Source organism: Gopherus evgoodei, unplaced genomic scaffold (assembly GCF_007399415.2).
Source record: "Gopherus evgoodei ecotype Sinaloan lineage unplaced genomic scaffold, rGopEvg1_v1.p scaffold_46_arrow_ctg1, whole genome shotgun sequence".
Lineage (NCBI taxonomy): Eukaryota > Metazoa > Chordata > Testudines > Testudinidae > Gopherus > Gopherus evgoodei.
In genome coordinates, this window is record NW_022060067.1 from 922,658 (window position 1) to 945,671 (window position 23,014).

The window sequence follows — 23,014 nt, forward strand, 5'->3', positions numbered from 1 at the left end:
CCAACCACTGCCCCTCTCCTGCAACCCCTTCACCCCTAACCCCTGCACCCCCTCCTTTCTCCCCAACCCCTGCACTCCCTCCTGCACCCACGTGTGGACAGTAATCTGTGTGCATGGAGCAGCTAGCATTGCTCCTCCCTGGGATGCTGCTCCTCCGGGTACCCCTAGGGGCTGTGGGGGCGGAGGGATGGCCCAATATCTAAATAAGTACTTTGCCTCAGTTTTTAATAAGACTAGTGAGGAGTCTAGCGATGACAGAGGGATGATAAACGGGAATGTGGATATGGAAGTGGATATTACCGCAACTGAGGTAGAGGCAGTACTTGAACAGCTTAATGGGACGAAATTGGAGGGCCTGGACAATCTCCATCGAAGGATATTAAAGGAACTGGCGTTTGAAATTGCGAGCCCGTTAGCGAGAATTTTAAAGCAATCGATAAACTCGGGGGTTGTGCAGTACGACTGGAGGATTGCTAACGTAGTTCCTATTTTTAAGAAAGGGAATAAAAGTGATTTGGGTAATTATAGGCCTGTTAGCTTGACGTCTGTAGTATGTAAGGTCTTGGAAAAAATTTTAAGAGATAAAGTAGTTAAGGACATAGAGGTCAATGGTAATTGGGACGAATTGCAACACGGATTTACTAAAGGTAGATCGTGTCAAACCAATCTGATCTCCTTCTTTGAGAAGGTGACGGATTACTTAGATAAAGGAAATTCGGTAGATATAATTTACCTAGATTTCAGTAAGGCGTTTGACACTGTTCCGCATGGGGAACTGTTAGTCAAATTGGAAAAGATAGGGATGAATATGAAAGTTGTAAGGTGGATAAGGAACTGGTTAAAGGGGAGACTCCAGCGGGTCGTATTGAAGGGTGAACTGTCAGGCTGGAAGGAGGTCACTAGTGGAGTCCTTCGAGGATCGGTTTTGGGACTGATCTTATTTAACCTTTTTATTACTGACCTTGGCACAAAGAGCGGGAATGTGCTAATAAAGTTTGCAGATGACACGAAGCTGGGGGGTATTGCTAACACGGAGAAGGACAGGGATACTATTCAGGAAGATCTGAACCACCTTGTAAACTGGAGTAATAGAAATAGGATGAAATACAATAGTGAAAAGTGCAAGGTCATGCACTTAGGGATTAATAATAAGAATTTTGGATATACGTTGGGGGCGCATCAGTTGGAAGTGACAGAGGAGGAGAAGGACCTTGGGGTATTGGTTGATAGCAGGATGACTATGAGTCGCCAATGTGATATGGCTGTTAAAAAAGCAAATGCGATTTTAGGATGCATCAGGCGAGGTATTTCCAGCAAGGATAAGGAGGTGTTAGTACCGTTATATAAGGCGCTGGTAAGACTCCATCTGAAATACTGTGTGCAGTTCTGGTGTCCCATGTTCAAGAAGGATGAATTCAAACTGGAACAGGTTCAGAGACGGGCTACTAGGATGATCCGAGGAATGGAAAACCTGTCATATGAAAGGAGACTCAAAGAGCTTGGCTTGTTTAGCCTGGCCAAAAGAAGGCTGCGGGGGGATATGCTTGCTCTATATAAATATATCAGGGGGGTTAACGTTAGGGAGGGAGAGGAATTATTTAAGTTTAGTACTAATGTAGGCACGAGGACGAATGGGTGTAAACTGGATATTAGGAAGTTTAGACTTGAAATTAGATGAAGGTTTCTAACCATTAGGGGAGTGAAGTTCTGGAACAGCCTTCCGAGGGAAGTAGTGGGGGCAAAAGACTTTTCTGGCTTTAAGACAAAGCTTGATAAGTATATGGAGGGGATGTTATGATAGGATCGTTAATTTGGGCAATTGATCTTGGATTACCACCAGATAGATCTGCTCAATGGTCTGGGGGGGGAGATGTTGGATGGGATGGGAACTGAGTTACTGCAGAGAATTTCTTCTTGGGTGCTGGCTGGTGAGTCTTGCCCACATGCTCAGGGTTTAGCTGATTGCCATATTTGGGGTCAGGAAGGAATTTTCCTCCAGGGCGGATTGGCAGGGGCTCTGGAGGTCTTTGGCCTTCCCGTGCAGCGTGGGGCACAGGTCGCTTTCTGGTGGATTCTCTGCAGCTTGAGGTCTTCAAACCAATTTTGAGGATTTCAATAACTCGGTCCTGGGTTAGGGGTTGTTATAAAAGTGGATGGGTGGGGTTCTGTGGCCTGCCTTGTGCAGGAGGTCAGACTAGATGATCCTATTGGTCCCTTCTGACCTATGAGTCTATGAGTCTAAGTGACATCATCCTAGCTCCCTGCATCTAGGTCACTTTCCTCAGCTGGGCTGCATAAGGGGAGGACAGAGAGCAGCAGCTTCTGATGCTCCCCTCACAGCACAGCCCAGGTGGGGAAAGTGACCAGGACGCATGGAGCATATAGTGTTGCTCCTCACTCCCCCCAACCCTCTATGGGCCCATGGAGGAGCATTGGGGCAGGGGAGAGCAGTGAGCACCTTTGCACTGCCACACGGTGCCCTTTGACCCCCTGGAGCCTTGGGTGGCTGCTGGGGGCCCCACCCCTAGTGCCGGCCAGGCTCCCCAGCACAAGCAGCAGAAAACACAGGGGAGACTGGCCACCCACTGAGCAGTGGTAGCCTGGGCGGCTACGTAATGGAGGCTCGGGGGGCTCAGTCTCCCCAAACCTTGCATCACCAAGGGGACAGTGGGGCCCATGACTGGGACCCCGGCCAAATTAGGCCACCCTGCAAAAGTCTCCCCTATGTCAGCCCCAGGGCTGGAGGAGCTCCCACTCCCTGCTACGGCCCAGGGGCTGCAGCAGGGGTACGGAGCTTCTCTGGTCTCAGGGCCGCAGCGGGGCAGGGGTAAAGGAGTGACAGGGTGGGGCTGGTGGGGGAAGGGGTGGAACAGAAGTGACAGTGGATGGGGCTATGGGTGGAAGGGGGCAGAGCCACAGACAGAAGGGGGTGCATGGTTCTGGTGCTGGGGCCCCCACACTTGTTCTCCCTTTCCCTGGGCTTTGGCATCACTAGCCCCTGCTTAGCGAGTAGGGTTCAGTGGTCCCCATAATGTGGGGTATGACTCCTAGGGAGACACAAAGGAACATTCATGGGGGCACCTCAGGGCCTGAGTCAGCCCCCATGGAGGGCAGGGAGGAAGCACCACTCAGCCCCACTCTGTCCCAGCTCTTCCCCAACCCCACCCTCAGTCTGGGCCTCTGGCTCCCAGCCCAGCGATGACCCCCTTGCCCCTGTCCGCACCCCTCTCCCCAGCAAGCAACAGCCCCACTCCCAGCCCTGCTTCTCGACCGTGGCTTCCGAGGGGCCACAGCCATGGCTAAGAGGGCACAATGTGAAATATTTGGGGACCACTGTTTTAGCGTGATGTCCTCAATCCTTCTCTGCAGTCCAATAAAAGCTATTCCTCACCCATCTACCCCTCCATCAGGATGGACTAGGTCTGTTCTGCTGCCCTTCACTCATACAGGAAGGAGAATAACATTTTATTCCACTCAATCCTAAAGTGATTTGTAACCCAAGACCATCCCAAACTGGTCATTTTGGGGAAGCGGCCCCATCATGCTGCATAGCTAGGCAGAGTAGGTGTGTCTATGCAAACACGGTCTGTTCCTGAAGTCTTTCCCCAGCTCCTCACTAGATGTGAGGGGGGAGCTCATTCAGACCCTGCTTACGCTTAGTATTTAAAAACTCCTTCGTGTCCCTATCTGTGCCGGCCTGAGATTTCTCTTCCTGTCCGTTTCCTGACAGCTCAGATGAGATGGCTGAGTGGTTAAGGGGATGCACTGCTAATCCATTGTGCTCTGCATGCATGCGTTAAAATCTCATCCTCATTGGATGCATTTAGTCTTGACTCCTCTTTTATTGACAAACATCTCCCCACTTGGTACAATAACAGACCCAACAATGTTGCTTCTTACAAACAAAAACCTTCTCAGAAACTCCAACACCCCCTCCCCCGGCTTTAAATAAAATGTCTAAATCCCAGATTTCTAAAAAATGTCTCTAGTTCTGTATTTTGTAGTTTTTATCTCAAAAGGTAATGTTACCTCAAGCTGAATAAGGTAATGCTTCAAAGGAAAATGTTAGAAATGGTAGGGGAGAAATAGGAAAGGAAAAAGCCCCTTTTCTCAGGAGATACAAACTCGACTCCCTCCTGTCTCTGTCACCAGTGGATTTAGCCTCCCTCCTCGTGTGCTGTAAATAAAATAAAGAGGAGACAAGGTGGTTTGGCACAAACAAAGGTAAGTGTAGTCAGGGTAAAGGTACAGAAAGCTGGGGGAACAGGGGAAAATGCAAACTTAATGAATACAATGAAACAGTGACTGGGTTTGGGAGCTTAACGCTCAGGCCCATAAACCCTCCCTTGGAAACTAGAAAACACTAAACAATGCCCCAACACAGAAACCTTTCCCCACTGTTCAGGTGCAGTGGATCCCAGGTGCCGGCGCGACGCCCAGGACCTTCCACTCTCCCGCTGATTTAGAACCGTTGAGGAGGAGCACTGGGGAGTCCAGACGACGGTTGGGTTTCGTTGCTGGCACGGAGGCCCTCTGGGATGCTGGACACCAGGAATGCAGGACGGCAGGAATGGGGGTGACAGGCCTCCTGTTCCTCAGTCTCACGGTGGGACCGAGGGGGTTCTTCACTCTCCAGCTTGGGAGCACTGTGAAGACAAGACCGTGGACGGGTGACTCAGAGATTCCCTCCTTCCTCATCACTGCACAACTGTTATCTTTTGTCTGAGCCAGGCAGAGTTTATCTTCATCACGTTCTATCCATCCACTTCTCAAAGTGTCATGTGATGAAGCATTCTCCCTTGTCTGTGCTTGGAGATGATGCTTTGACTTCTTTAATCCTCTATCAGAGTCGCTATGAGTGGAGATGAAAGTGTCAAAGACCTGGGAGAGGAATTCAAATGGATCCCAAACACAGTGCGATCATTGGGAGTTTAAATCCCAGGTTCCATCTATTGGCAAAGCCACTTCTAACAAGGTAGCTGTTTTGTCCCCCATTATGGCACAAGTTTGAAATATGGGCAGCATAGAGCCAATATTCATAACATCAACTACAAAAATGATACACATCTAGAGATAGCATCATTATAATCAGCCAATCAGAACCTCTCCATAGACCCCTTACATGACAACCTTTCTACAGTATTGGCTGCAAATATAGAACAGTGGTCGCAACAGTGACCTGCACAGTTACAGATTATGTCAATAACGTCACAGGAGGTGACATGGCATCAGTGAGACTGATATTGGAATAGCTTTCAGTTTTGGTGTCCTCATTTGAAAAAGATGTTGTGAAATTGGAGCTAGGGCAGCAAAGAGCTACCAAATGTTCTGAGGGCTGGAGAAAAATACCTTCTAGTGAGCTATTGAAAGAGCTCAACCTGTTTAGCTTATGAAAAGAAGATTGAAAGGTGACTTCGCTGAAGTGTTGAAGTGCCTTAATGGAGAGAAAAGATTGGTTATTAAAGGGCTCTTGAATCTAGCAGAGAAAGGCATAACAAGACCCAATGATTGGAAGGTGAAAAGAGACAAATTCCTATTACAACTAAGGCACAAATAGTCAACAGCGAGGATGATTCACCACAGGAACAAGCTACCAAGGAAAGGGGTGGATTCTTCATCTCCTGATGTCATTTAATGAAGACTAGATGCCTTTCTTGAATGTGTTTGCCCCCAAAGTAGCTCTTGTGTCATACAGGAGGCCTGTGACATGCAGGGGGTCAGATTAGATGATCTAATGGTCTCTTCTGGCCAGAAAGTCGACTAATTTCTGAAAAACTGAGTGTAGCATTGGGAGCAGCGTCTGATGTTTTCCTGTCTAGCCGGCTTGCTGACTAGAATGAACGCTCCTTGAGTGGGGTGATCCACAGGGAGTAGCTCAAACCTCCAAAGGTCCAGGCCAGGGGCAGGACATTGGCACAGCAAGGGAGGGGTGTGGCAGTGACATCACAAAGGCCTTTTGCAGGACCTAAGACTTATTGGTCCAAGGTGGTGGGGAGGTGGTGACCTCACAGAGAGATGCTGACATCAGCAAGGCAGGACAGGGGTGAGGGGCCAGGGAAACCTCAGAGACCCTTGTGGCTTTGCTTCAGCAAGTCTCCTTCTCCAGGTCTCTCTTTGAGGACTGAGAGAGTATTCGGGTTCACGGACGTGAGCACCAGGAGGAACCTCTTTCGAGGTTTCTCCTTCCCTTTTAGTGATTTTACTAGAAAACAGCCGTCCCTGTTTAGAAGGTAAGAGCCTCCTGGAGGTTTGAAAGCTGTTCAGTCTGATCCATCTGGTGACAGGTGAATTCGAGGCATGGAAAACACGAGCTTAAGGAGGCAGAATTTTATTCTGCACCTGGGATTTTGTCCCTTAGAATCACTGGGGACATTAGGGTTTGTCCTTTTTGTTTCACCTCTTCCTCCATCGCTCCCTCCCTCCTTTCTCTTCTCTTGCTTCCTTTGTCCTTTTACCTGTTCCCCTCCCAACACCAGGAGGGAGCGGGAGAGAGAGAGTGTGTGTGTGGTTTTTTTAGTTTTTTGCAGGGCAGTGCTCTGCAGTTCTCACTGTGGGAGGTCTACCCAAAAATGTGAGGCTGAACTATTGCTCGGGAAGTGATCCCCACTGGTGACCTGGGCCATCCTTTGGGCTCTCTGGTGAGATCCCTCAGCCTCCCATCCTCAGTCTCTACCCTGATTGGCTGAGCCGGGGGTTATTGACAGGGAGGAGACTCAGGTCCTTGTTTTTCTCTTTATAAGTCAAAACCAGTTCTATGTTTGATGAATTTTGCCGCTTCTCTGCATTAGTTGTCTCTGAGCAGTTCATGATTCTCTCTAACATTGCAGTTCTCCTCAAATACTTGCTGAATAGTTACTGTCACTGTTGTTGGTCTGGAGCTCATCTGAGAGCACTTTATTCAGGTCATTCAGTGTCTGAAATTCAAGATCCAATGGGTAGTTTGAAAATCAGGGCTCTTGGGTCCTATTCCCAACTCTGCCTCTGACTGGCTGTGTGACCTAAAACAAGTCAATTCTCCTTTCTCAGCCTTAGCTTCTCCCTCTTTCAAGTAGAAATAATAATGATCCGCTCTTACCTACCTGACGGTGGGTGGAGGATGGGGATCTATTGGAGAGTGTCACTAGGAGTAGGGCATAATATGAGGTGTCCTATCACGTTTACTCAGAGCAGATTAACACGTAATAGAATAGCTGAAATAGTCTATTTTATTTGCATTTTTTTATTTTGAAATTGTTAAGAGCAGCAATGACTTAGCTCAGACTGAAGCATCTTATCTAATGTTTGAGATCTAAGTGTCTCCTCTTTGTGTGCGAGGAGACAATTTAACACACTCTGACAAACAGGAGATGCTTTTGTTTTGCAATACAATATTTTTGCAAAGAACTTTCATCCCACTTGTTATGATTTTGAGAAACAAACCGGATTAGCCTGAATGGGATTTTCTGACAGAAATGGATTCAATGAAATTTCCCCACCATCTCGATTCCTGAGCTCTATCCCTGCCTCTGGGGGGGTTATTGTCTGTTAGAACAGGAGTCAGGACTGGTGGCTTCTCTTTCTGGCTCTGCCACCACCTTACTGTGTAGGCGCTTGGGTAGGTCACTTCCCTTCTCTGCACCTCAGGCTCCTCCCATCAGTCCAATGGGAACAGGGACAGTTCTCAAACTCCAGGCAGTTGTGAGCCTGAGTGAGATAAGGGGCGTTAAAGCCCTCTGTGAAGGAGAAAGGGGAGTTTCACAGTGTTTAGCACCAAGGAATTCTAAAGTTTGCTAAAATGTCTAGTCTATGGAAACAAGAAATGGTCGGGGCCAATCTTTAACCAGTGCCTTTTTAAAAGCCCATTCAGGGATGTGAGTCCCTGTCTTTCAGGTACCTGGGGTTCTTTGCCAGCAGGAAAGAAGAGGTTCCTGCCTCCTTTTTTGTGGCCTTGACAAACCAGGTGCTGTGCCCCAGTTCTCGTCTGAGATCCCTGAAAAAGAACATCTTCCCATCCATGAACAAGACAGGACCTTTCTCTAAAAGGGGAACAAAGAGACCCCTGAGACTTACAGACTAGCTAGCCTCACTGCCATTGCTGGAGAGATCCTGCAATACATTCTTAAGCACTCAGTTTGTCAGCAGCACCTACAGAATAGTTTGGTTCTTAGGACTAGTGAGCATGGATTTGTCAAGAACAAATCATTCCAAACCAATCCTCTTTCCTTCTTTGGCAGGGTTTTGGGCCTGGTGGAGGTGGGTAAACAGTAGATGGGATCTAGCTTGGGGTTGCTAAGGCTTTTGACACAGTCCCGTAGGACATTCTCACAAGCAAACGAGGGAAATGCAGTCCAGCTGTAATCAGTGTAATGTTGGTGCAGAGCTGGTTGAAAGCCCAGACTCCAGGAGCCCTTCTCCATGTTTGGCTGTCCAACGGAGAGGGTGTACCTAGTGGGTCCGGCAGGGATCAGTCCGCGGTCCGATACTATTCAATATTTTCATGAATGATTTGGAAAATGCAGTGGAGAGCATGCTTCTAAAATTTGCAACTGACACCAAGCACTTAGGAGCACAGGGTTGGAATTCAAAACACCCTTAACAAATTGGAGACTTGGTCTTCTTGAGCCAAACTCCATGGTTGGGCCCCTCTCTCTAGACTGGGCTGAAGTGAAACCCCAGAGCCAAACACTCCTCCCAGGTACCGAGCTCTGACCTTGAATGGTCAGATGCTGCTTAGCACTGTCAGAGCAGCTTTTGCTGGGGGATTCTCCCAGCACTTTCCAATAGCGGGAAAGTATGAAATCCCCATTTGACTGCTGGGGACAGAGCCCTAGAGTGGGGAGCAACTTGCCCAAAGTCCCCCAGGAAAAGGAAAAGAACCAGCAGTGGAACCAATAGGAAACCCAGCAATGGAACTCAGGAGTCCTGGGGGTGTGCTAGGGTAACCAGATGTCCCAATTTTATAGAGACAGTCCGAATTTTGGGGTCTTTTTCTCATCTAGGATCCTATTACCTCCTACCCCCTGTCCCGATTTTTCACACTTGCTGTCTGGTCACACTAGGGTGTGCACATGTGTGGGTCCCAGCTGCTCCCTGCCCCTCTCATTGAAGCAGATGTGCACGGTTACTGCCCTGGGAACTGCAGGGCACCAGTGGACATGGAGTTGGCTGGAGGTAGGGTCTGGCTGCAGGCAGGGCAAGGGGTGCGGGGCTGGCTGGCTTCAGGCAGGGGGGTGCATCAGGGGTTGGCTGGAGACAGGGTAGGGGGTGCGGGGCTGGCTGCAGACAGGGGGTGCAGGGCTGGTGCAGGCTGGGGGTGTGTGGGGGCTGGCTGGCTTTGGGCAGGGCCACAGGGGGGAGCGGCAGGAGTTGGCTGGAGACAGGGCAGGGGGTGTGTCAGGGGCTGGCTGTGGGGCTGGCTGCAGGCAGGGCAGGGAGGATGCGGCTGGTGCGGGCAGGGCAGAAGGTGCAGGGCTGGATGGAGACAGAGGATGGCTGCAGGCAGGGCAGGGCAGGGGGTGCAGGGCTGGCTGCAGGCAGGGCATGGGGCAGGGCCCATGCAAGGATGTTTCATGCCGTAGGCGAAACTTTCACCTTGCGCCCTCCTCCCCTGCGCTCCCACCCTAAGGCGCCCCACCCGTGGCAGCTCCCCCCTCCACCCTGAGGCGCCCCTCTTGTGGCAACTCCCCCGCTCTGCCCTGCAGCACCCCCCCTCGCCCCAGCTCACCCCTGCTCCGAGCACGAGCACCCCAAGCACACCGTGACCGCTTCACTTCTCCTGCCTCCCAGGTTTGCGGCACCTAAGCCTGCCAGGTAGTCAAGCACCCTCCTCTGAGCCACAGCAGCCCTGACAGTTGACAATAGAGGCACCTTAACCCCTGAGTTCCTTCAATGTGTCCCCCTCCGGGGTCCAGCTCCGATCACCAGATACTCGGGGTATGTCTATACCACCTGCCGAATCGGTGGGCAGCGATCGATCCAGCGGGGGTTGATATATCGCGTCTAGTGTAGATGCAACACATCGAGTGCTCTCCCCTTGACTGCTGTACTCCAGCTTGGTGAGAGATGCAGGCAGAGTCTACGGGGAGCTGCAGCAGTCGACTCACCACCACTGTGACATTATAAGTATAATCTAATATCTCATTGAAAGGTGACAGGGCCAGAAAGAGTTAATTAACTCACCTCACCGACTGACCTGACCCATGGGTGAACCTTAAGAACTGCTTAGCAAGATATGTAAATGAACAGAGCTTTGAAATGCAAGTCTGCATTGTTAGAAGTAGAAGGGGAGATTTTTGCTCAGGTCTTGTGATGTAAGCAAACAAGTCTTGTCTGTTGCTATAATTTTAATTCAAAGAGCAAAAAAGGAATATTAACATTTATGATGGTACTTGAGTGAAATAGTATTATTGTCTATGTGTCTCTTTGAAGGTTGTGGTAACCTCTATTTGAACTGTTTAATGAATAAATTACCCTGTACTAATTGCCAGGATGTTTGGAAGGAGAGCTAAGCCTATTGTTTTCTCAGGCCGAAAGGCTGCTGGAAATGTATAAGAAGCCTGGGACACGATCCTTCTTCATCTCAGATCTGCTTTGGGTTTCAAGACAGGGAAACCTTAAGCCACAAGGATTATGATCCCCAGTCACTGACTGGAGCCACCCTGAATATGGAAATTGGACTATAACCTATGGACTATTTCAAAAAGGACTTTTGGCTACTACAAGCTCACCTCTACTATGTATCTGAACCTCAAGAATTGAATTCAAGTCCATATGTCTATTAATCTTTTAACCAACATTCTCTCTCTTTTCTTTTCTAATACATTTTAGCTTACTTAATAAGAATTGGCTATAGCATGTATTTTAGGTAAGATCTAAGTTGTAATAGATCCTGAGTATGTGGCTGATCCTTTGGGATTGGAAGAATCTTTTCTTTTATATGATGAAGTAAGATTTTCAGGAATCATCATCATATCTGACAGGTGTGTCTGGACGGAGGCCTGAGGCTGGGTACTTTAAGGGAACTGCGTGGCTTAAACTTCTAAGTAACCAGTGAGGTACTACAGAAGCTGCTTTGTGCTGGCTTGGTAAATCTAAGTATTGAAATCACCACCAGCATTTGGGATTTGTCTGCCCTGTTTTGTTTGCAGTTCACCCTGATTAAGTGACCTCAGCTGGCTCCCACAGGGAGCACCGTCACACCTACATCCAGGCTGTAGGGGTCCGAGGGATCTTAGGGGCCTTGAGGTGCACAGATAACTACGTCCAGGCCGTAGGGGTCCCTGGGGGGCTTAGAGAGTTTTTTGGGGGACACAGATACCAATCTCCAGGATCTAGGGGTCCCAGTGGGGTTTAGGGGGTTCATGGGGGGCATAGATACCTACGTCCAGGCTGGAGGCATCCTGGGAGTCTTAGGGGATTTTTGGGGGCCCAGGATACCTGTGTCCCGGCTGTAGGGGTACCAGGGGGTCTTAGGGGTTCGAGTGGGCACAGATACGTATGTCCAGGCTGTATCGGTCCCAGGGGCAATTAGAGGTTTTGTGAGGGGCACAGATATCTACATCCAGATTGTAGATGTCCCGGCGGGGGGATAGGGGGCTTGTTGGGGTACAAATACCTACATCCAGGCTGTAGGGTTTCCTGGGCGGTTAGGGGGTTTCTGAGGGGCACATATACCTACGTGCACACTGGAGTGTCCTGGGGGGCTTATGGAGTCTATATGAGGCACAGATAACAATGTTCTGGCTGTATAGGTCCCTAGGGGGCTTAGGGGGCTTGTGAGGGGGCACAGATACCTAAGCTCAGGATGGAGGGGTCTACAGGGGTCTTAGGTGTTTTGTGGGGTGGCACAGATACCTACGTCCAGGCTACAGGGGTCCCGGAAGGGCTGAGGGTCTGTCACGGAGTGTGGGGGAGTCCGGTCCTGCACCTCTCTTCCTGGGACACAAGGTGACTCTCAGCCAGCCAGTAAAACAGAAGGTTTATTGGACAGCAGGAGTGAAGGATACAGCAGAGTTTGGAGGCACAAGCAGGACCCCTCAATCGAGTCCTTCTGGAGGTTCAGGAAACTTAACTCCCAGTTTCGGATTCCCTGAATTCCAACCACCTAGACCAAAACCGAAACTGAACTAACTCCCTCCAGCCGGCCCCTTCCTGTGTCCAGCTTCCCTGGCAAAGGTGCTGACCCCCTCCCCCCTGCCTAGCTCACGTTACAGGCTGAGCACGTGTCCGGTCCTAAAGTCACCCCCTGCTCTCCCATCCCCCACACAGACAGTCCCTACTCCATCACAGTAATGCCCAGAGCATTTACCTCATGGAGCAACAGTGACACCGTGTGGCCATGCAGGGTAATGCACAGAGCATTTCCCGCATGGATCAACAGTGACACCCTGTGTCCACGCAGGGTAATGCACAGAGCATTTCTCTCATAGAGGAACAGTGACGCCGTGTGGCCACGCAGGGTAATGCACAGAGCATCAGACCTACGTAGAGGCTGTAGAGATCCCTGCTGGGGCTTACGGGTAGTGAGCGGCACAGATAGCTACGTCTAGGCTGGAGGGATTCCGGTGGGGATTAGGGACTTCATAGGGGACACAAATATCTACATCCGGGCTGGAGAGGTCCCTGGATGGCTTAGGGGGTTGTGGTGAGCGCAGACACATACGTCCAAGCTGTAGTGGTCCCTGGGGGTTTAGGGAGTTGGTGAGGGGCACAGAAACCTATGCATGGTCTGGAGGGATCCCTGGGGGACTTAAAGAGTTGTGGTTGTGCAGATACCTATGTCCTGGTTGGAGGGGGCCCTGGGGAGCTTAGGGGGTTTGTGTGGCATACACATAGCTACAACCAGGCTGGTGGGGGACCTATGCATCTTAGGGGGCTTGTGGGAGGCAGAGATACCTATGTCCAGGCTGGAGAAGCCCTGGTGAGGGCTTAGGGGGTTCCTGGAGGTCACAAATATCTACTTCCAGGCTGGAGGGGTTGTGGGGGTATTTGAGAGTTGTGGGGGGGCACAGATACCTATTTCGAGGCTGTAGGGGTTCCAGGGTTGCTTTGGGGCATTTTGGGGTACAGATACCTATGTCCATGCTTTAGGGTCGCTGGGAGGATCAGTGGGTTTGTGAGGGTGCACAGATACCTACTTCCAGGCTATAGGGATGTTGGTGGGGCTTAGGGGTTTGTGGGGGGCACAGATACCTTCATCCAGGCAAGAGGGGTCCTGGGGGCCTTAGGGGGGTGGGGGGAGCTCAGATAACTATGTCGAGGCTGGAGGGGTCCCATCGTGGCCTAGGGGGTTTGTGAGGGGCACAGATACCTGCGTCTAGGCTGGAGGGGTTTCGGAGGTCTTAGGAGGGTTGTGGGGTCTGAGATACCTATGTCTAGGCTGGAGGGGTCTCGGGGAGGATTAGGTGTTTTGGGGGGAACAGATACCTACATCCCGATTGTAGGGGTCCCTGGGTAGCTTAGGCGCTTTGTGGGGGTCACAGATACAAACATCCATGCTGTAGGGGTCCTGAGGGTCTTTGTGTGGCTCTGGGGGTCACAGATACCTACCTACAGGCTGGAGGGGTCCTGTGGGTATTAGGGGGTTTGTGGGGCGTACAGATGCCTACATCTGGGCTTGCGGGTTCCCTGGGGGGCTTAGAGGTTTGTGGGGAGCACAGATACCTTTATCCAGGCTAGATGGGTCCCGGTGGGATTAGGGGGTTGTGGGGAGCACAGATACCTATGTAAGCAGAAGCAGGATGAACTCTACCTTGACATCTGGTGGTGAATTATGGAGAGTGTAGAAAAGAATTTCAGGGGCTGATCGTGTTTGCATAGGCACACCCACCCCTCCTGACACGGCAACGACAGCCTGGGATGGCTGCTTTGGCAGCTGTGGTATCCCCGGTTTATTTGTTGTTGGGGCATGAGATGTGGAGTGTTGTTACCCTGATTGTGTGGATGAGGAACTGTGAAACTGCTTTGAGACAGGGATTCTCACCATCACTTGAGTGGCACTCGCTAGACAAGGGAGTGAGCTCCTTGGGTGAATCAAAAACATGATTTGCCCTTTTTTCTCTTTTAGCAGTTGAAGAGTAAAGCTGAAATTTGATTCTTTTAACAATTGAAGTTCTAGGTTCCTGAGCTGAAATCACTAAAGAGCTTTGTTAGCCAGTAAGAGAGTCTGAAGTTATATTGTGGAGCAGAGCAGCTGACAGAGAGAAGCAGTTTGTGGGATGGTTGGAATAGCCCATGGAGTGAGGTGAGCTGAGTAGTTTTCAGGGATACCTGGAACAGATCACAGGTCAGCTGGTGGACCGAGCTGAGCAGTTCATGGGGAAGGGGGAAGCAGAATCCCACAGAGAGGCAGGGCAGTCAGCAGTGGACCATGTAAGATGTCCTTTTCTACCCAGGCTGGCAGGGGGGAAAACCCTGCAGATAGACTCTTGAACTCTGGGGTTGCTGGACTGTGGGTGATTTTGGGGTTGCTGGACTCTTGAAACATTTGAGGTATTGGACTTTGGAGTCTTGAGGTGATTTGGGGATTGCTAGACTCAAGAGCCCAGGGAAAAGGACCACGGCCTAATTGAGGTGTTTTCCCAATTTAATGCTATGTTGTTTATCTCACGTTATTAAACATTTTCTGCTACACCCAGACTCTGTGCTTGCGAGAGGGGAAGTATCGCCTCTTTGAGGCACCTAGGGGTGCGTATGTAAAATTTTCCCATGTCACTGGGTGGGGGCTCGAGCTGGTTTGCATTACGTAGTAGGGAAGGGACCCCTATGTATTGAACCCAGTCCTTGCTGCTATCAGTTCAGCCTGGCAGAAGGGTTCCACCTACATGCAGGCTGAAGGGGTCCCTGGGAGGCTTAGGGAGTTCGTGGGGGGCACAGATACCTACGTCCAGGCTGCAGGGGTCCCAGAGGGGCTTAGGGGGTAGTGGGGGGCACAGATATTTATGTCACGGAGTGTGGTCCTGCACCCCTCTTCCTGGGACACACAGTGACTCAGCCAGCCAGTAAAACAAAAGGTTTTTTTGGCCAACAGGAACGAAGGATACAGCAGAGCTTTTGGGCACAACCAGGACCTCTCGATCGAGTCCTTCTGGGGTTTCAGAAAGCTTAGTTCCCAGTTTGGGAATCCCTGAATTCCAACAACCCAGCTCCAAACCAAAACTGAACTAACTCCCTCCAGCCGGCCCCTTCCTGTGTCCAGCTTCCCGAGCAAAGGTGCTGACCCCCTCCCCCCTGCCTAGCTCAGGTTACAGGCTTAGGTCCTGTCCCTCACCTAAAGTCACCTGCTGCTCTCCCATCCCCCACACAGACAGTCCCTTCTCCATCACAGTAATGCCCAGAGCATTTCCCGCATGGAGCAACAGTGACACCGTGTGGCCATGCAGGGTAATGCACAGAGCATTTACCGCATGGAGCAATAGTGACACCATGTGGCCATGCAGGGTAATGCCCAGAGCATTTCCCACATGGAGCAACAGTGACGCCATGTGGCCATACAGGGTAATGCACAGAGCATCACACCTAGGTAGAGGCTGTAGAGATCCCTGGGGAGCTTAGGGGTCATGGGAGGTACATATAGCTACGTCCAGGCTGGAGGCATTCCGGGGGGCTTAAGGTGGTTTGTAGGGTCACAGATACCTATGTCCAGGATGGTTAGGACCCTAGGGGAGTTAGGGGGGTTGTTGGGGGCATAGGTACTTGTGTCCAGGTTGTAGAGGTCCTGCTGGGGATTAGGGGCTTCGTGGAGGACACCAGTACCTACGTCCGGGCTGGAGCAGTCCCTGGATGGCTTAGGGGGTTGTGGTGATCACAGTGGTCCCTAGGGGTTTAGGGACTTGGTAAGGGGCACAGATACCTATGTATGTCTTGGAGGGGTCCCTGGTTGGGCTTAGTGGTATTGTAGGGGACACAGATACCTACGTCCAAGCTATAGGGAATCTTTGGGGGCTTAGAGCATCAGAGGGGGCACAGATACCTACATCCAGGCTGGAAGGGTCCCGGGGGACTTTGGGGGTTCCTGGGGGGCACAGATATGTACGTCCAGGCTGGAGAGGTTCTAGGGAGGATTAGGGGGTTTTGCGAACGGCAGAGATACTTATCTCCAGGCTCTAGGGGTCCCTGGGGGCTTAGGCTTTTTTTGGAAGGCACAGATATCTATGTCCAGGTTGGAGTAGTTCCTGGGGGGGTTATGGGGTTCCTGGAGGGCACAGATACCTATGTCAAGGCTGGAGGGGTCCCTGGAGGACTTAGCGGTTCATGGGGGCACAGATACCTACATCCAGCTAAGCTTTTCCCTGGGGGCAGCCTGCGCGCAGCTGTGATCAGCTGTTTGCTGGGCAGGCTCCACTCAACTGCTCCCCCTTCCCTGCTCCTGTGGGGTCTGAGTGAGTCCCCCCACCCAAACAGCCTCAGGGGTCAGGGTGGGCGGGGGTGCGGGGTCAGCAGCAGCACAGCCCGCCCTGCTCCCTGGGGCTGCCCCTCACCTCTCGGGCTGATGGCTCTGCCATGGCCTCCACGTGAATTGCTGCTCCCTGCCCACCAGGCTCGGCTCCAGCCACAGCAGCTAGGCTGGGGCTGGGGGCAGTGGGAGGTTGGGGGGAGGAGAAGCTCCAGATACTGGCAGGGGGCGGTGGGGGAAAGGAGCCGAGCTGGAGTGGGGGAGGAGAAGCCCCAAACTGGGCTGGAGCCACACTGGGGATGGGGCGGGGGGCAGGAGACGCCCTGGTCCCCTGCAGGAGCTGCAGTGGGGGGAGTGTGAAGGGGGAGAGGAGCCACCCTGGGGCAGGGAGGAGAAGCCCTGGACCCTGGCAGAAGATGTGGGGCTGAAGTCCCCCACTCGGGATTCCCCAGCCACCTTAGTGGCAGAAGTTGCAAGGCTGAAGCCCTGACCCCACTCTGTGTGCAGCTGCCCTGAGCCCTTCTCGCTCCCATCCCCCATGTGGAGCTGGGTCTCATTCTCTGGCTGTGGAGAAATTCAGCCCCAATCTCCCCATGTTGGGATCTCCATTTCCCCCACTGTCACCCAGCCATGAATGGATTTAGCCCAGGAGGCAGGATCAGCATTGGCCCCATTTGGCAGGTGGGCTCTAGGACACAAAGAGGTGCAGTGACTTTCCCAAGGCTAAGCAGGGAGTCTGTGGCAGAGCAGAGACTCAAACCCAGAACACCTGAGCCTGAGTCCGGTGCCTTAACCACAAGGCAGCCTTCCCACCGAAAGAGAGGGAACCTCCTCTGCCACTTTGGGTGGGTGGGAGCAGCCACTGGACAGAGCTGCCAGGAGGTGGCGGGTTGGATAGTTGGAGGGGTGATTAGTGGGTCGGGGGGTCTCTGGAGGGGGCGGTCATGGGACAAGGAGCAGGGGGGTTGGATGGGTTGAGGGTTTGGGAGATGGGGGGGTGGAGCAGGGTCGGGGCAGGCAGGGAGCAGAGGGAGTTAGATGGGTCGGGAGTCCTGGAGGTCCTGTCAGGGAGCAGGGAGCGGCTGGATGAAGCATGGGAGTCCCAGGGGTCTGTCTTGGGGTAGGGGTGTGGATAAGGGTCAGGGGGACAGGTAGGGGACAGTGTCCTAGGGAGGCGGTTACAGTGGGGGGTCTCAGGAGGGGGAAGTCAGGGGACAAGGAGCAGGGGGGTTGAGGGTTCTGAGGGGGGCAGGCAGGGGGCAGTAAGTGGGAGGCAGTGGATGGGATGGGGCTCCCTGGGTGCACCCCCTAATGAAATGTGCTGCTCACGCCTATGGTCACGGGGGTGAGCTACTTGCATCCTTTTCCTGTTTGTGCCATTTCTTTCCATCTCAAAACCTGATAACAATTCTCTCTAGTTCTTCCCCTTCTCTCCCCTCCCCACATGTGGCTAGAAAATCCAAGGAGATTCCCTCATTTTCCCTACAATTATTGACTCTCTAGTCTCTTATTTTGCCCTATTTTCTCCATAATTCTTAAATTCTCCTCAGCTTTGGGATGTGAATCCAGCCCGTTTTATCTGCAGCAATTTGTCCTTGGGTAGGTGGGAATTTGCTGTCCTGGGTCACTCCCCCAACGTGGGTGGTGGTTAGTAGGTGCTGATTGGAGGAGCCTGCAGACATGGCTGCCTCTGAGGGGGAGATGAGGTGGCCGATCTCTGCCAGAAACAGGACATGACTGAACAGGAGGGGAAAGGAGGAGCCAGTGTCCCTATGGAGCCTGCCCAGCCCCTTTGCTTCTGCTCCTTTCTAGCATTTTGTTCAGAGACTTTCTTACTGGGGAGGCTGAAAAATCTCCCTGTGGGCTTAGCCTGGCAGGAGGGGCAGGTCTCCCCTGCAATAAAGAGATGGAGCATGTTCCCAACATGGCAGAATCTAGGCTGTGTCTGTGCAGGGAAAGATCCTGGGGGAATCGTGATGTGACATGAACTAAAGCCTCTTCTGAGACCTCCACAACTGCCCTTCTCGCCCTGCCAGGCTGCAGGATGTCGTCCATGTTTCGCTCCAGCTCATCCCATCCTCCCATGGGACAGGGAAGGGAAACAGCTGCAGAGGAGCCCGTTCAGGTAGGGATTATCGGTGGAGGGGGCTGGTGGGTTCCTGCTGGAGGGGAGGGACAGCAAATACACAGGAGGTGGGAGGTTTGGGCAGTCTGGATTGGAGGTTGGAATAAACCAAAAAATTCCCAGGGTGGAGAATGGGGGGAGGCCAGGGTGTAGCAAACCTTCTGGGACTGGTTTAATATGCGGCTTCCATTCTAGGAACAGACCCATGAGGTTAGAAGGTGGAAATGCTCTAATTAGTGGGACAGGAAACAACCCACCTAAGTGGGGCTAGGAAAACGGACCAGAATCCCAGTGCTGGAACCTGACCTGATTAACCAGCAGCTGCTGTGAGATGTGAGGGGGCACCCACAAATGAGGCTTGGGGGGGGTTCTTAACCTTTTTCTTTCTAAGGCCCCCAACGTGCTATAAGAACTCCATGGCCTCGCGTGTGCCTGGTTCTCTGCATATCACAATCTTGTATGTGACTCACTAAGATTTGACTCCATCATTGCTGTTAGTATGGTACTTGGAGCTGCATTTATTTTCATAGACATTTTAAGTAACTTTACAGACAGATTTAAAAATACAGTTTGAAGATAAGTGATCTTCATCTGCACAGTGTCTGAAGTTTTGAGTTTAGCTATTTTTTTAAACAAGCCCTGCTAAGGTAAGTACAAGCAAGTTTTCGAGTCTGTTATTTGATTGTACCATTGTAAATAATGAATGAGAAAGCACAATATGTTACTAACAGTAATAATGATAATTACTCCAGCCAGGACAGGTGAGGCATTTTAGAACTCATTACTCAAAGAACTGATTTTAAGCACAGGACAGAAATAAAATGACGAAATGCACAGACCAGTTAAAAAGCTAAACTAACAGCACTGTCATCCTGACCGAATGGGAAAGAATAAAATTACAGAGACTATATGTGCTTTGTGCATTTTGACAGAAAGTAAAAAGAATAACAGTAATTGAAGTGTCTGTTGTGGGGTGTGTGTGTGTGTGTGTGTGTGTGTGTGTGTGTGTGTGTGTGTGTGTGTGTGTGTGTGTGTGTGTGTGTGTGTGTGTGTGTTGGGGGAGTGTGAGACTCAGCCCGCTGTCATTTCCAGCACAGCAGCACTCACTAGTCCGAAGGCTCGTTCACACAGCAGCAGGGGCCAGCAGCTCCCACTCCTGACCCAGAGGCAGCAGCACAGAATCTTGTCCCCCCAGCTCAGCTCAGCTCAGCAGAGACTGGGCACAGAAGCAGGAGGGTGGGGCCACATCAACATCAGCAACCCCCCCTGCGCAGCACACAGGAGGCTCCTGGGAGCAGCTTGGCAGGGGCAGCTCCAAGTGGCGGGAGGGGACAGGGCCGCAGGAACAGTTGCAGGGGCAGACAGCTGAAGAGAAATGGGGAGAGGAGAGACAGGACACCCCTGCTGGAGGAAGCCCCACATCAAGGCCCCCCTGGACCGTCATGTAGTCTGGCGCTGTCCAGCTCTTTACAATGAGAACAGTGTTGGGCTCCCTGCCAGCGAGCTCTCCCTGCACCCTGCTAGGGCCTCCATCTCCTGTATCAGTCTGTGGCTAGTGGGGTGATGGATCTGCTGGGAGAGACAAGAGGCTCTCGCTTTGTCCCCTCACCCTGACGTTTCCTGGCTGCTCTGAGTGGGGTGGGGTGGGACTCTGACTGTGAGCCACCCAGAGCTTCCATTTGATTGGCTCCTCTCCCCCATGAGTGTGAGGCAGCAGGTCCTGAGTGTTGGACTCTTGCTCTTTCAGGGGCCGGTGACCTTCAGGGAGGTGGCTGTGTATTTCACCAGGGAAGAGGGGGCTCTGCTGGACCCCACTCAGAGAGCCCTCTACAGGGATGTCATGCAGGAGAACTATGAGACGGTGACCTTGCTGGGTAAGGAGTCCTGTCCCCTGGGTTATTAGAAGCTGTGGGGTCTCTGAAGAACCTGAGCAGTAATAACTTTATACCTTTATTCATCATCCAAATTTCCTTGCCCCCCTTTTTTGCCTTATCTCCCACCCAGTAGAATCATTTTTAGACATTTGTCATCAGTCATTTTGAAATTGCGTTTAATGTATCCTTCTTGGCTACATTAATAACTGTAGCTTTCATGCTGTTTTCTCATTTTAAGAGGAAACTATGCTGCCTGTAGAATTCTAAATTGAGTATATAGGTGTGTCATGGTATAATTCCCCACTCTGAACCTTAGCGTCCAAAAGATGGGGTACCAGCATGAATTCCTCTAAGCTCAATTACCAGCTTAGAACCTGTAGCGCTGCCACCAACCAGGAATTCCAGTGCCTGGTACACTCTGGTCCCCCCAAAACCTTGCCCGGGGACCCCCAAGACCCAGTCCCTCTAGATTTTAACACAAGGAAAGTAAACCCTTTCCCTCACCATTGTATCTCCCAGGCTTCCCCTCCCTGGGTTACCCTGGAAGATCACTGTGATTCAAAATGCTTGAATCTTAAAACAGAGAGGAAAATGCACCTTTCCCCCTCCTTCTCTCTCCCCCTCCCAGACTCTCCCTGAGAGAGAAAGTAATCCTAACACAGAGAGAAATTAATCTCTCTCCCCCTTCTCTCCTTTCTCCCCACCAATTCCCTGGTGAATCCAGACCCAGTCCCCTGGGGTCTCACACCAGAATAAAAAACTAATCAGGTTCTTAAACAAGAAAAGCTTTTAATTAAAGAGAGAAAAAACAGTAAAAATTATCTTTGTAAATTTAAAATGGAATAGGTACAGGATTTTTCAGCTGTAGACACTGGGAACACCCTCCCAGCCTAAGTATACAAGTACAAATTAAAATCCTTTCAGCAAAATACAAATTTGAACTCCTTCCAGCCAAATACACATTTGAACTCCTCCCAGTCAAATACACGTTTGCAAATAAAGAAAACAACCATAAGCCTAACTCGCTTTATCTACCTAATACTCACTATTCTGAACTTATAAGAGCCTGTATCGGAGAGATTGGAGAGAAATCTGGTTGCACGTCTGGTTACTCTGAGCCCCCAGAGTGAACAACAACCAAAAACTAACAGCACACACAAAAGCTTCCCTCCCTCAAGATTTGAAAGTATCCTGTCCCTGATTGGCCCCCTGGTCAGGGGACAGCCGGGCTCACTGGACTTGTTAACCCTTTACAGGCAAAAGAGACAGGAAGTACTCCTGTTCTATTGACCCTTACTTATCTATTTATGACACGCCCCCCAAATCGCTGCCCACAGGCAGTAATTTCTCTCTAGCACTCTAGAATAAACAGATCAATAAACACATGCACCCTTACATATGCTACTAATTATGTACAACTACAAGATGCTTCACACTGTAAGGACAATTTTTAACCAGTTGATTTTGGGAAACTTTCACGGGAGAGTGCATCAACTCCTTGATTTGTTGCCGCTGCAGATGTTCTCGGGTTGTGGAGAGGTTCACCTCTTTTCACGCCACTGTTACTTTTCCCTTTGTAGTAGACACCGTCATGCCGCTCAGCATCATCTCCTCCCTGGGCTGTAAACTGACAAACCTGCAAGTCTCTGAAATAAAAGAGCTTGAGAGAATCAACGTGGTACACTCTGGGCTTTAGGGAGGAATTGGGAAATGCTATGAGGTAGTTAACAGCTCCCAGGCGCTCTTGGACCGTGAATGGCCCTTCCCATGATGCTTCCATTTTATGGGCCTGTTGCACCTTCAAGACCATAACCTGGTCTACCTTGAAGGAATGCTCCCTGGTATGTCTGTCATACCAGGCCTTTTGCTTTTTTTGAGCATCCTTTAGGTTTTCTTTAGCAAGGGCTAAAGAGTGTCGGAGGGTGTCCTGTAGGTTGCTTACAAAGTCCAGAATGTTAGTTCCTGGAGTGGGTGTAAACCCCTCCCATTGCTGCTTCACCAACTGTAATGGTCCTTTAACCTCTTGGGCATACACAAGCTCAAATGGTGAGAACCCTAAACTGGGATGTGGTACAGCCCTGTAGGTAAAGAGCAACTGCTGCAACACTAGGTCCCAGTCATTGGTGTGTTCATTCACGAATTTACGTATTATGGCCCCCAAAGTTCCATTAAACCTTTCCACCAGGCCATTGGTTTGATGGTGGTGAGGGGTGGCAACCAAGTGATTCACCCCATGAGTTTCCCACAGTTTTTTCATGGTCCCTGCCAGGAAATTTGTCCCTGAATCCGTAAGACATCGGAGGGCCAACCTACTCTGGCAAAAATGTCTGTTAGGGCCTGGCACACAGTTTTAGCCCTGGTGTTGCCTAGAGCTACTGCTTCTGGTCATTGGGTAGCAAAGTCCACGAAAGTCAGTATGTACTACTTTCCTCTGGGGATCTTTTTTGGGAAAGGACCCAGAATGTTCACAGCTACTCGCTGAAATGGGACCTCAATTATGGGGAGTGGCTGGAGAGAGGCCTTGACCTGGTCTTGGGGCTTTCCCACTTCTTGGAACACTTCACATAATCGGACATACTTGGCAACATCCTTGCCCATCCCCTCCCAGTGGAAGGACTTCCCCAACCTGTCTTTGGTTCTGTT

General features: G+C 51.0%; 1 protein-coding gene across 1 annotated transcript in view; it reads right to left on the bottom strand.

Moving 5' to 3' along the window:
• The window catches only part of LOC115642835 (zinc finger protein 850-like), a 453,819-nt gene that overhangs the window by 285,178 nt on the left and 145,627 nt on the right, over positions 1–23,014 (bottom strand). The gene's annotated exons all lie outside the window — the stretch shown is intronic.